General features: G+C 41.7%; 1 protein-coding gene across 1 annotated transcript in view; it reads right to left on the reverse strand.

Annotated features, from left to right (window-relative positions):
* The window catches only part of gabrb1 (gamma-aminobutyric acid type A receptor subunit beta1), a gene marked incomplete at both ends in the record, with an annotated part of 204,514 nt that overhangs the window by 147,637 nt on the left and 42,143 nt on the right, over positions 1-14,734 (reverse strand). The gene's annotated exons all lie outside the window — the stretch shown is intronic.

The following is a 14,734-nucleotide window of genomic DNA, read 5'->3' on the forward strand; positions in this document are numbered from 1 at the left end:
ACGCTCTACGTCGTCAACACACGAGTGTTGCGTGAAAAAAAGATGATCTACAAGGTCAAATAAAACGTGTTGCATCGTGACACGTTGTGTGCTTGCAGATCTGCTATTTTTTCAATTTTTTAAAAACATTTTTAAAGTAAAATGGGAAGTGGTTATAAGTGTGAATGTATGTTTTATAAATATTGAACCAATGAAAAATATTATGTAATGAAGCTTAAGTTGTGAGACTAAATAATAACTACATTGGATCCATTGGAACATACTGTAGGCTCCTTAAAGAGCTGGTGCCATGGTTTTGTTTTTTTTTTGCACTTCATTAAGCCCCCCGGTGGTGTTTTTATGGTGTTTTATGTCTTCTCTGACTATTTGGAGTTTCTTCCTGGAGGCTGAAACCTTGAGGGTCAAACGTGCCAATAGAGAAACAGCGCTTTAGTGACATCACAAAGCCATACCCTCCCCCTCATTATCATAACACAACAGGTGTGGGCATGAGGAGGAGGAGGGACTAGGACAGGTGGGTGGTGCTAAGGTGGTGGAGGAGGTGCTAAGGTGAGAACCAGGTATACTTAACTCATTCAGTGCCAAAAATATTTCTGGCTATATCACCCCTGTGCCAAGGCCAAAAATACATTGTAAAAAAAAAGTGCTTAGGAGCCGAGATACAGCCTTTTTCAGTAAAAAGTTAAACAAGAAGTGAATGGAGCAGCAAATCTTCAAATCATCATATCTTGGGTTCTGAACCTTTTTTTTCAAAAAAAAAAAAAAAAAAAAAAAAAGTTTTTTTTTTTTTTTTTTTTATGACGTCTCTGGCACTCTGGGCTTATGAAAAACGTGACGTCTGCGACGTCATTGGCACTCAATGAGTTAATGAACTGGAGGCGTGTCCACATAAAAACAACATTTTAACACTTACTGTACACTTTTATTTTTTTGAAAAAAATCCTTACATAATAATAATACCTTATGATCAGGTTTTAGGGTTGAAAAATATCATGGCACTCCATCTTTAAAACAGGGGTCTTCAACGTTTTCAGGCCAAGGACCCCCTAGCTGATAGAGAGATGAAGCAGGGACCCCCTAGCTGAGAGAGAGAGATGAAGCAGGGACCCCCCCCTCTATATTGTTTAAAATTGTGTTTCAGATTCAACTTTCTTTTGTTTAAGTGGCCTGCTCTTTTTTCCCTCTAGTCTACACCTATACCTCTTTGCCAAAAATAGCAGATCTACAAGCTCACAACGCCTCGCAGTGCGAGGCGTTGTGAGCTTGTAGATCTGCTATTTTTGGCTAAAGTTCTCCTCAGAAAAGGGATGCTATAGGGTTCAAGGTGGTTACGGTAAAAAATAAATCATATCACACAAAGATTTGGCGGACCCCCTGTAGTAACTCTGAGGACCCCCTGTTGAAGACCCCTGCCTTAAAGGGATAGTTCACCCAAAAACATTGTTTTTTTCTATGGATTAGTCACCCCATGGAGATTTTAATTCATTGTCACGATAGACAATGATATATAACAGCATCAGCTCACAGTCCAACATGTTGTCTGTAGGCTCATATCACCTCTGGTCGGGTGGAAAACTCCTAATGTCCAAAACTGCTACTTTTCAGGATTCAAAGTCAGAAACAGCAACAGTAGCAGATCAAGCTTGCGGCCACGGGTCACGGCTACTTCTGATGCTTCTGTGTGACGCTGTACTATGATCAAGTAGGGCGCTAACCCATTAAGACCTGAAGCCGATTCTGATACTATTTTCAGAATAGTATTTTGAAAAATGCATGTTTCTATATCAGTGGTGCTCAAACTTTTTCACGTCAAGGACCCCAAAAATTATATGTATTTGGCCGCGGACCCCCATCTCAAAATATTTTTGTTCCAGGGGACCCCACCCCCCCCCCCCCCCACCCCCAGAAGCACAGCTTTGAGTTAAATTCAAAGATTTGCACACATTTTCACGATTTTTCAAACATTTGAGTAGCCCAAAGTGTAAAATAATGCTTTTTAACTCAAATAAAAAAATTACACCAGATGCGTTCCAGGTCTTAAAGGGTTAATTTACGGGGAAAAAAACACAAAAAGTTAGAAAAAGGAGATAAGAGGTTTCTGCTCGACAGCAACGATATTCAAGCAGCCACCTTTTGACTGATGTATCAGTTTGGCCCATACATGTATATCGTCCATTATTTCACTTTTTTTGACGACAATTATGCTATTGTTGGCATGTCATTATTATAGGAGCAAAAAACGTTCAAGTTTTTCTAAACGTTTCGAAAGAAAATGTCAAAAATAGCCAAATCTACAACAAGCTCACAAAGCGTGACGATGCGACGCATTGTGAGCTAATGTAGTAGATCGGATATTTTTTTCTTGTACATTTCTGAACAGGCCTTATATGTGGTTAAATCAAACTAAGATACGGGTCGAAAAACGTCGGTCATCGGCGGTCTAAGGACTCTCCAGAATTGAGATCGGCATCGGACGCAAAAAAAAATACTCGGTCCTCGGTCGGGGTCTCCATTCACCTGTTTCCTAGGCTGTGTGTTTTCCACTTCCTGTCGGATTTCATTGGATATCATTAGTCATCTGACCAGTTTCATTGGATTTCATTGGATCAAATCGACAGGAAGTGGAACACACACAGGAAGTGAAAAGCCTAGGAAACAGGTGGATAGCAACCTGCCTCCTGCCAATGAAAGCAAAACAATGCTATATGACCCCCAAGTTTGGCTGTGCGCACGCGCACACTACACACACACACGCACGTACACGCACACACACACGCACACAAGTGGTCTGTACTTTAGGCCAGTGGTTCTCAACCAGTGGTCCGGGGACCACCAGTGGTCCTTGAGGGAGTACCAGGGGGTCCCCAGCAAAATGAGTTAACATAGCGTCACAATCATTTTTAACCACTTAGCTTTGGCTATTCAAAAATAGCAGATGTACAAGCTCATAGCGCGGCACCGAGTGCCGCGCTATGAGCTTGTAGATCTGCTATTTTTGAAAAACCTTAAAAAAGTGTGCATAGGTTGAATATTTATATATTTTTAAAGCGAAAATTAACTGATATCTTTGCTTCTGGGGGTCCCTGGCGTTTTCAAATGGGGGTCCGCGGCCAAATGTATATCAATTTAGGGGTCCTTGGCATGAAAAAGGTTGAAAACCACTGCTTTAGGCCTATACTCAGGCTCCATGGCGAGAACAGAAAACCCACCAGGAAACAACAAGAGACCAAAAAAAAAGAAATATTGATGATTCACCACCGTGTATATATTAGCCCCTTATAGCAACCTTTTGCCGACGCGGCATTTATCGCCCCTCTCACTAGAAGTGATCATCGGGTTGGTGGGTTTACTCAGGGATGCGTCCTTTGTTGAGTCACTGACACAGCGTTATGTAATTACTGCATTGAGGACCAAAAAAAAAAAAGCAGAAAGAAAGAAAGAAAGAACGAAAGAAAGAAAGAAGGAAAGAAAAGAAAGAAAGAAAAGAAAGAAAGAAAGAAAAGGAGACTGGTATATCAAAGCACAGAATCTAGCCCGCAGGCAAGGCAGGCAGCATCGGCACTGCGCTGCGCCGCTATGTGTGTTCATATGGGGGGCTATAGCTTCCAAGCACTGACACCCATAAGCTCTCCCTACACAGCCGTGAACGGAATCACTAAACAGTGGCACAGGAAGCAAAAAAAAGAAAAAGAAAAATCCATGTGCAGCTCTCTCTCTCTCTCTCTCTCTCTCTCTCGTTAATTCACACTCTCTCTAGCGGACAACCACAGGGCTACTGTGTGTGTGCGTGTGTGCGTGCGTGCGTGCACGGGCGTGTGTGTTGTATGCTGCTCTGATGATGTGCATACAGGATTGGGTTTTGACACGTTGCGGATCTGTCCGCGCGGTGCTGAAAATAAAATACCAAGGAGGTGCTGAAATCTCAGCACAAGCCTCTCTTTCTCTTCCCTCAGCGGCAGCAGCAGCGCTGCACCAAGCCAAGCACGGGGACGGACGGATGGGGGGGGCTAAAGAAAACTAGATTTGGATCATCTATTGTACACAGTCACAGCCATGTGTTAACCAAAAGGTCCCATTTGCACACTCACAGAGCTAAATTAATATATATATAAGTTAAATCAACAACAATGAGGATTTTAAAAAAACTATTTTTAAAAACATTTTCAAATGGTTCAAATAGCCGATCTACAAGCTCACAACGCGTCGATGTAGATCGGCTAGTTGAACTATTTGTAAATGTTTTTAAAAATAGTTTAAAAAATGGCAAAGAAGTTTAGGGATAATGGGGTGAGGCACCGGCGAAAATAGGGCCCCTAGAACTATTGGATACGGGTCCAGTGAGGCACCTGAAAAGTTTGGGCACCTCAACGTTAAATTGGCAGTTTTCTTTTTCCTTCCAAAAATGTGAAGACATTTATAAAACAAATAAATGAAGAATAAATGTATGCTTTGGAAAATGGTCGGAAATAATGCAAAGCATCCATGATTTATTTGAACATACACGGTTACATAATTACCGGACCTAAGATTTACCCCTTCAGCTTCTTGTTTACCCACCAATTAGGACCGGCTATCACTGGTTTTGTAGCAATTTGCAGAAATATTTCTGCCTTAAATGTATTTGTAAAATAAATGTAGCTATGAAATCAACGATATGAAATATAAAATAATAAAAATCTGTTAATGGTGCCCAGTGTTCTCAGGGGCCCACTGTTTCGGTTATACCAAACTAGTAGCTTTGACCACTAAACTCCCCCCCCCACCCACTGGAAAATAGCGGATCTACAAGCTTATAGATCGGCTATTTTTTTTAAACCCCAGCATTCGTATATTCTAAGGAAAACGCTTGCTGGAAAATATCCGATCTACAAGCTTATAGATCGGTTATTTTAAACCCCAGCATTCGTATTCTAAGGAAAGACGCTCACTGGAAAATAGACGATCTACAGTACAAGCTTACAGATCGGTTATATTAAACCCCATGCAGCATTCGTATTCTAGGGAAAACGCAACTTATAGATCGGCTAATTTTCCAGCGAAAATATATATATAACGTTGAGCAAAAACATAAAAAGACACAGTACTAGCGCAGGGCCCTGAGGGACTCCTCTGCTCCCAAACACAATGATGTCCCATATTGTCACAGCAGAGGTTTGTGCGTCTCACTCACCATGTTGACTTCTGACACCATGTCGATGCTGGCGATGTCGATGCTCATGCCGACGTCCACAGGGGCACCTTGTGGAAATGGAATAATTAAAAACAGTATTAACCCATTAAGACCTGAGGCCGATATTCTACAAAATGTCTTCTAAATTCTAACAGTTTTCTGAAGAACGTATGTTGCTATAATAATAATATCAGTGGTTTCTCAAACTTTTTTCCATGTCAAGGACCACGCAAAATGATATGTATTTGGCCGCGGACCCCCCCACATCTCTAAATAGTTGGTTCCAGTGACCCCCCCAGAAGCAAAGATTTCAGTTACAAATGTTCTCTTTAAAAATATATATATATTCAAAGATTTGCACAAATGTTCGTGATTTAAAAAAAAAAAACGCAGATCTACCGTATATCTGCAATTTTTCTAATAGCCAAAAGTATAAAATAATGGTAGCAAAATATTTTGTTCCAGTGACCTCCAGCAAAGATTTGAGTTAAAAATTATCACTTTTAAAACAATTACATATTCAAGATTTTCACAAATTTTTCACGATTTTTCAAACATAGCAGATCTACGCGCTTGTACATCTGCTATTTTTTAATTGCCAATGCTAAAATCTAAAATAACACAGACGCTTTCCTGGTTTTACTGCTAAATTATATATAGGTACTAGCCTATATATATATATATATATATATATATATATATATATATATATATATAAGATATATATAAGAGCATTTTCTGAACGATTTAAATCCCATTGTGGTGTATGGTCATGGTGGTCGGTGTGACATTTTAATGTGGGGTCAGCCTAAAGGGTTTTTCTCTTCTCTGTTTTTTTTTGTACCTCCAAAGTCAGGCCTCAGACGAATGTCATAGCCCTTCAGCAGCTTGTCCACGGTGGCTTTCACATAGGACATGTTACTGGGCTCGTTGGCGCTGCAAGGAGACACGTACGTTTAGGAATTCATCACATAGGCCTACATTTATGGATTTATCATATACATACACAGTACATATATATATATATACATATATTTATTTACACACACACACACACACACACACACACACACACACACACACACACACACACACACACACACACACACACACACACACACACACACACACACACACACACACACACACACACACACACACACACACACACACACACACACACAATATAGAATTATTCAAATCAAACAAGGAGGACTATTAAGAAACTGTCCGAAATGCAGATATCACATAACTGTGTGTGTGTGTATGTGCATGTGTGTGTATGTGCATGTGTGTGCGCGTGCTCGGTTCCTCACCTCTGCGCCCCGCTCACCATAGTGACCAGCAGGGACACCACACACCACCAGCACACCCCCCAGTGCCCCCGGTCCTGACTCCACATCCTCACCAACTTTGATCCCAGGACGGCCGGACGGGAGGAGAGGAGACGAGAAAACTAAAAAAGGCTCCTTTGACACAGAGATGCTCACAGGAGACGCAACTTAGCTAGGTTATAATAACAGTCACAACGAAGACTGCAGCCAAAAAAAAAAGGACTGTAGCAGTAGCCTATAGTAGGTCTATTATTATTAGTGTTATTCCAACAGAGCCGACATCCAAAACGTGTCAACGAGAGAGAGAGAGAAAAAAAGATCTGCAGTACATGGAAGAAAACGTTTCACCTGCAGTGTGGACGCCAAGCGGACAGAGAATTCAACCCGGCCGAAGCTGTACAGCCACAGCCTGTCTCCTTCCTCCAGGTGGTCAATATATCCAACAACACGTAGACCTATAGGCTATAGATCCTGTCTGTCTGTCTGTCTGTCTGTCTGTCGGTGACTTGGGTGGGATGTCAAAAGCAGGAGCGCGGATCACCTTTAAGCTTCCAGTCATTCTCCAAGTGGAGCATCGTGCTCATATAACGCGCACATCTGAGGGGATGCTGCGCATTTTTCCACTCTCTGTGTGTTGTAGAGCCTCCTCTCCTATAGCTCCTGTCTCTCTCTCTATCCCTCTCTCTCTCTCTAAAGAGCCTCCTTCTCTCCTCCTCCTCTCTCTCCTCCTCTCTCTCTCCTCAGCACCAAATCCTTCAGTCTGCAGCAGCAGGCAGATCAACTGAATGAATGAATGAATCCCGTGACGATGCACTGATGACGACAACACGTCACCAACCGCCGACCACCAAGTTCAAGTTCATCATTTGATGATAGAAAGAAAGAGTGAAAGGGGGGAAAAGCCGCAATGCACGAATAACGGGACAGAGAGAGAGAGAGTCACGTAACGTTGCGTGGTTCGTTGCGGTGTGTGTGTGTGTGTGTGTGTGTGTGTGTGTGTGTGTGTGTGTGTGTGTGTGTGTGTGTGTGTTGCTTGTCCCGCTGAATGCTGTCTGTCTCTAAAGTGTGATCATCATCAATGTCCGCAGAATGAATGAATCCACTGGATCCACTGGCTCTCCGATCCTCTCTCTCTCTCTCTCTCTCTCTCTCTCTGACTGTGTGGTGGACACGTGCGTTCAGCCTATCACAACACACCGGTTCTCAACGGGAGGTTCGGGGGACAGCAAGGGGTCCAAATAATAAGGACCCAATAGGACTCAATAACCCCCAGTGTATCTATTGGTTTAGGCAGTGGTGGGAAAAAGTACTCCAATTCTTTACTTAAAGTAAAAGTACCAATACTGGAATACAGAAATAGGCTATACTCTGTTACAAGTAAAAGTCCAGAATTAAACATTTACTTGAGTAAAAGTACAAAAGTATTGGCATCAAAATGTACTTAAAAGTACCAAAAGTAAAAGTATTAAAATATTTGAAAATAGCAGATCTACAAGCTCACAATGCATAGCGATTTGACACGTTGTGAGCTTGTAGATCGGCTATTTTCAAATAGCCTAGGTATAAATTAGGGCTAGAGTGGTTAATGTATGTTTCTTAATATAATTTATGTCTGAAAAGTAAGTAGTAACTAAAGTTTTCAAAATAATTGTAGTGGAGTAAAAGCACAACATATTTGCCTCTGAGATGTAGTGGAGTAGAAGTAAAAGTATTGGAAATACTCAAGTAAAGTACAAAGACCTCAAAATTGTACTTAAGTACAGTACTTAAGTAAATGTACTTAGTTACTTTCCACCACTGGTTGTGAGGCAATTAAAGTGCGGTCCAAATTCCTGGGTTTTTTATTAAGACAAAAAAAAAAGAACACGACGAGGTAAACTATATGGACTATAGGACACTAGACTACACTAGTAGGAATCAGGGAAACTATAGCCAACAGAACAAAGAAAAGACTAACTACTTACATGACAACAACATCATGACAAACAGTCAGAGAGCAGCAAACACAGGGAGCTTTAAATAACACAGGTGGTCTGAGGCGCTAATAAGGACATGACGCTCGTCTGTCACAAGCGTCATGGCGCTACTTGTTCCTGGCTTTTGAAATGTCTACATTTACAACCCCAAAATCTACATAAACGTTCAGATTTCAAATATGAAGTACTGACCCCCGCGGCCATGGATGTTACAAGTTGAAACGCCTGGATCTAAGTACCCGTATCTTCCGTATTGTTCAATAAAAAAGCATTTTAATCTGGTTGGTGGCCATTTTCTCCATGCTTTTAATTTCGCGGCCTTATCGGTTGGGACGTGTACTGCACTCTGATACATTATAACTCTAAAGAACAAATAGCCATCAATAGGAGTAAAATGCTTTTTTATTGAACAATACGGAAGATACGGGTACAAATCCAAGCGTTTTAACTTGGCACATCCGTGGCCGTGGAGTAAGCACTTTATATTTGAAATCTGAACGTTTATGTAGATGTACGGGATGTAAATATAGACATTTCAAAAACCAGGAACAAGTAGCGTCATGATATGACAGTCATGTTTCAGGGCTAGATTGGCTGAGACTAAACAAGACACAGGTGAACAACATTTGCAAATCACCGGAGACAAGACAGAGTGGTGGAGAAAGTATTATATTATAAAACACACATTAACCACTTTAGTCCTATTTTATACATAGGCTATTTGAAAATTGTGAGCTTGTAGATCTGCTATTTTCAAACATTTAAATACTTCTACTTTTTGTTCGAGTATATTTTGATGCCAATACTTTTACTCAAGTAACATTTTGAACACAGGCCTTTTACTTGTAACAGAGTACTTCTACAATTGTGGTATTGATACTTTTACTTAGGTACACAATTGGTTGGTAAAAGAGTGTGACAAGAGTTTCAGTTAGTTAAGACAGTGGTTCTCAAACTTTTTCATGTCAAGGACCCCCAAATTGACACTTATTAGTCCGCGGACCCCCATTTGAAAAGATATGCCAGGGAACCCCCATAAGAGAAGATTTTTACGGCTCTAGCAGTGATTCTCAATCATTGTAATTTAAGGACCCCCAGTTTGACATGCATTAGAGGCTACGGACCCCCATTTAATGGCATTTATATCTCTGGGACCCCAATTCATATTGTAAAATCAATGTTAATTTAACTCTGAGAGTGTACAAATGGAACCAAATGGACCCGTTAGGGTCCATTTGGTTCCATTTGTACACTCTCAGAGTTACAGACCCATAAGGGTCCATTTGGTTCCATTTGTACACTCAGAGTTACAGACCCATAAGGGTCCATTTGGTTCCTATACATCATTTAGCTGGGGACCCCCTGGTATCCCCTCAAGTACCCCTGGGGGTCCCCGGACCCCACTTTGAGAACCAATGGGTTAAGAAGTCTGAAGACATATAGTGTCACCACGCTGAAGAACAACATCCATCACATCCATCCAATTTCAACCGCTTATCCGGAGTCGGGTATCGAGGGCAACAGATGCAGCAGAGAGCTCCAGACGTCCTTGTCCCAACATTAGCCGCGAGCGAGGCGTTGTACAAGGCCAGCGTGTAGACATAATCCCCCCCTGTGGTCCTCGGTCTGCCCCGGGGGACCTTTGGCTCCAAGTTTCCACATGAAGGAGCAATGGTTTATGCTCCCAGTCTCTCCCGGGTGACTGAACTTCTCACCCGTGGTGTAAAGTAACTAAGTGCATTTACTCAAGTACTGTACTTAAGTACAATGTTGAGACATTTTTGCATTGCTGGAGTGTTTCCAATTTTCAGTACTTTTACTTCTACTCCACTACATCTCAGAGGCAAATATTGTACTTTTACTCCACTACAATTACTTGAAAACTTTAGTTACTAGTTACTTTGCAGATATAAATGATTATATTATAAAACATACATCAACCACTTCAGCCCTATATTATACATATAATATTTGAAAATAGCCGATCTACAAGCTTACAACGCATTGTGAGCTTGTATATCTGGTATTTTGCAAAAAGTCTTCTCTGCTGGGGGTCCCTGGCACAAAACATAATTCAAATGGGGGACCAAATACATATGAATTTAGGGGTCCTTGACACGACAAAGTTTGAGAAACACTGCTCTGGATATCTGGATTGTGACCCTGACCTTCTCATAATCATCCTTTCAGAGGACCATTCCCTCTGAGATTAACCACTTGAACCCAAGCCTTTCTATTCTGGGGTGAATTAAGCCTATAGTCAGCAAAAAATGCCGATCCACAAGCTCACAACGCATGGCCTTGTGAGCTTGTGGATCGGCATTTTTCATCAAAGAAATTTGCTGTAAAGCGAAATACTAGGGCAGTGGTTCTCAAACTTTTTGGGCTCAGGTCACCCCGGTAAATAACATTATCATCATCAGCACCCCTGAATGACATTGTTAATTTCTAGAACCTTATGTCATATGACGCTACGTACGTAAATATGTGAAACTTTCCCTCTAAGATCCAGTAAGTCTTGCGGAAAACTTGAGAGAATATCCGTTTCCATCAGGACAGAACGTTTGCACTTGGTGTTTAACCACTTGAACCCCAGCATCCCTATTCTGGGGGGAGCATTTTCCAAAAATAGCCGATCTACAAGCTCACAACGCGTCGTGAGCTTGTAGATCGGCTATTTTTGGCGAAGAGACTTGGTGTACTGTAGAATGAAAAAAAGCACCAAGAACAGTGCAGCTCACTTCCGTTTTACTAAGTCTAGACGGCGGTCTAAGTGGTTAAACTGAAGTGATATTGATAAATTCCAAATACCGTATTATCAAAGTATTCTGCGGCAGCCCTGGACTTGCGTCACGGCACCCTAAGGTGCCACGGCACCCACTTTGAGAAACCCTGTACTAGGGGACCTAGTTTAGAGGCCGGCGGGCCCCCCGGCCAAATCTGTCCAGAGATGATTTTACAAATTTGTTTTGTCTTTTTCTTCTTTTCTGCAGTTTCTGTTTTTATTGCTTTATTGCACTGCTGCTCCCCTTGTAAACCGTATTGTTTTGTATTGTTCTTATTGAACTTTTTAATCTATGTTATATAACGACCTCTTCCATTAAGGAAAGGATTCCAAATAAGCCTGCTGGCTTCTTTCCTTTCCTCGCACAGCGACTTGTTTTATAACAATGTGCTAAATAAACTAAACTGAACTACATTTCTCCAGTTATTTCCCCAACAGTCAGACTGTGATTTTTTTTTAACCCAGAAAGTGAATCATCCGTTTCGGGAAGTAAGCATGTCAGGACGTCCAAGGCTTCTGTAAATAAACAGACAGATATTGATAGTTAATCTTGATTGATCATAATTTGTCTAGTGTCCTAAACCTGCTTTAAATGTCAAATTAATATAATGATGTTATATTGGCCTAATCCAGTCATGTTAAATGTACTCTATTCTCCCATTCTCCTGTCTCTTGCAAGGTCAAAGCAGCTGGCTACAGGCTTTATGTGGCTATCTGTGACTATCCTCAAGTTATGTCAATATGGAATGTTTTGAGAACACTTCCTATCTGTGTTCTTTTCTACGCTAATCCTTTCTTCAGTGTCACAAAATCACCACTGACCAGTGACCGGTCAGAGCCGAGGTCAACGTGTTGACCCAGACATTTGGACGCTGTTTGTCCAAAGATAAACTGTTACACCATCATCATCATCTTCATCATCTACCATCCTCATCTTCATCATCTTCATCTGACGACAACTAGCATCATCACTCTCCACCAATGGCAGGATTACACCTCCGATGGCTTGACGCTTGATCTGTCTTCCATGATGTCATATGTTTATGTTAACGGACGCTGTTAAAGTCCAGTGCTTTCTCTGTTAAACTTGAGAGAGACGACGACCGCTGATGCGTTAACACCTGTGACACTGTAACCTTCCATATCTCTCTGTCTGTTAATACAAGATATTTCACTACATCCAATGGCTGCCTGTGTTCGAGTCTGAATTTTCTTTGTCGCCTTTATGAAACATGTCTGGTACTTTGTGTGGGTGATAAGGAAAAAACAGCTCCATCAGATATATTTCATTTCAATGTTTTATAATACAATACAATGCATTCGAAACTCACAAAGTCACATTAGAAGAACATAACATGGAATGCAGACAGTTAAGAGTTTACTGAATAAAGATACACATACAACGCAGTTTTCTTACAGAAGGCCTTGTTGCTTTTTCCAAACAAATGGAACGAGTTTTGTCATCAAACTGTGACTTTGTCTCACTGTACAGTATGTCTGTCAAATGGAGCTTCTCCACCTCAAGGCAGCTTTGGGCAAAAAAAAGCTATTTATTACCATCGAGGTTCCAAGCAAGCTGACAGGGAACAGGTTAAATAAATAGATATCATCTCTGTCTGCATGGTGGAAACCTCATTATGACCAAAACTGTTAACTTTTCAGGATTCAAATTCAAAACCGGCAAAAGTAGCAGATCTACAAGCTCGCGCTTCGAGCTTGGGAGATCTGCTACTTTTGTGTGACACTGTAGTATGATCAAGTAGGGCGTTCAATTACGGTAAAAACTCAAAAAGTTTGAATATGGAGTTAAAGGAGAATACCGGACAAATTAAGTGTTGTCTTTGATGTCTCGTTACTCACCGACCGACGTGAAAAGTGGCGTTCTTTTTTTCGAGGCCAACACGAGTTGCCAGGTTCTGGAAAGAAACAAGCATCCAGTGTTAAATCGTTCGCCATTAACGGTGGCCTCGAAGGAATTTTCAGCGCATGTTTGACTATCATGAGACTCCACAATGACTAGCAGTAGAGAGAAAAACAACTTTGCATCGGTAATAATAGACGAATCTCCCTAACCCACGCGCTCCCATTATGACAACGGAGGGGGTTTAAAAAATGACGACAGGGGAATCTATGGAAAAAAAGAACGCCACTTTTCACGTCGGTCGGTGAGTAACGAGACATCAAAGACAACACTTAATTTGTCCGGTATTCTCCTTTAAGAGGTTTCTACCCGACAACACTGATATGGTTTCCAGGCAGCGTTGGTTGAACGACAAGCTAGCATACATTGAAGGGTCCTCTCTGCAGCGGGACAAGAAGCTAGCATACATTGAAGGGTCCTCTCTGCAGCGGGACAAGAAGCTAGCATACATTGAAGGGTCCTCTCTGCAGTTGGACATGTAGCTAGCATACATTGAAGGGTCCTCTCTGCAGAGGGACATGAAGCTAGCATACATTGAAGGGTCCTCTCTGCAGTGGGACATGTACAGTAGCTAGCATACATTGAAGGGTCCTCTCTGCAGCGGGACATTAAGCTAGCATACATTTAAGGGTCCTCTCTGCAGAGGGACATGTAGCTAGCATACATTGAAGGGTCCTCTCTGCAGTGGGACATGTAGCTAGCATACATTGAAGGGTCCACTCTGCAGTGGGACATGTAGGCCTAAGTCCAGTGAGTTGGAGTAGAGTTCTGGCAACAAAGCTATAGTATAGAGCAGTGGTTGTCAAACTTTTTTGGCTCAGGGCACCCCTGTAAAAAAAATGTTTTTCATCCACGGCACCCCCAAAATGACATTGTTACTTTATGGCACCTTACATTTATGTCATATTATGGGACGTAAAAATGTAATTCTTTCCCCCTAAGAAACAGTATGTCACGAGGACAACTTGAGAGAATGTCAGTTTCCATTAGGACAGATTGAAAATATCCACGTGAACCCCAGCATCTCTAATCTTGTGGTAACGTTCACCAAAAATAGCCAATCTACAAGCTTTTAGATCGGCAATTTTTGGTGAAGAGATATGGTGTAGAAAAGAGCGCACCAAGCAAATCAAGAATAGAGGGTTATGGTTAAATTGGTTAACATTGTTGATAAATTTCAAATATTATCAAAGTATTCTGCGGCACCCCTGGACTTGTGTCATGGCACCCTAGGGTGCCACGACACCCACTTTGAGAAACCCTGGTACAGAGAACACCAGAGCGTGTGAACATCAGAGCACTTGCTTGTGAGCATTGCCTGAACAAAGAGTAACAGTACAGTACAATAAAGTGAGTACAGTACAGCAGGGGTCTTCAACATTTTTCAGTCCAAGGACCCCCGCTGACAGAGAGCTGAAGCAGGGACCCCCCCCCCCTTCCACATATTGGATTCATGTTAAAACACATTCCCTGCCATTGAAGTGTTTTTAGTGATTACGCTAGACCAGGGGTCTTCAACGTTTTCAGGCCAAGGACCCCCTAGCTGAG

Source organism: Gymnoscopelus braueri (assembly GCF_963280865.1).
Source record: "Gymnoscopelus braueri genome assembly, chromosome: 19".
NCBI lineage: Eukaryota > Metazoa > Chordata > Actinopteri > Myctophiformes > Myctophidae > Gymnoscopelus > Gymnoscopelus braueri.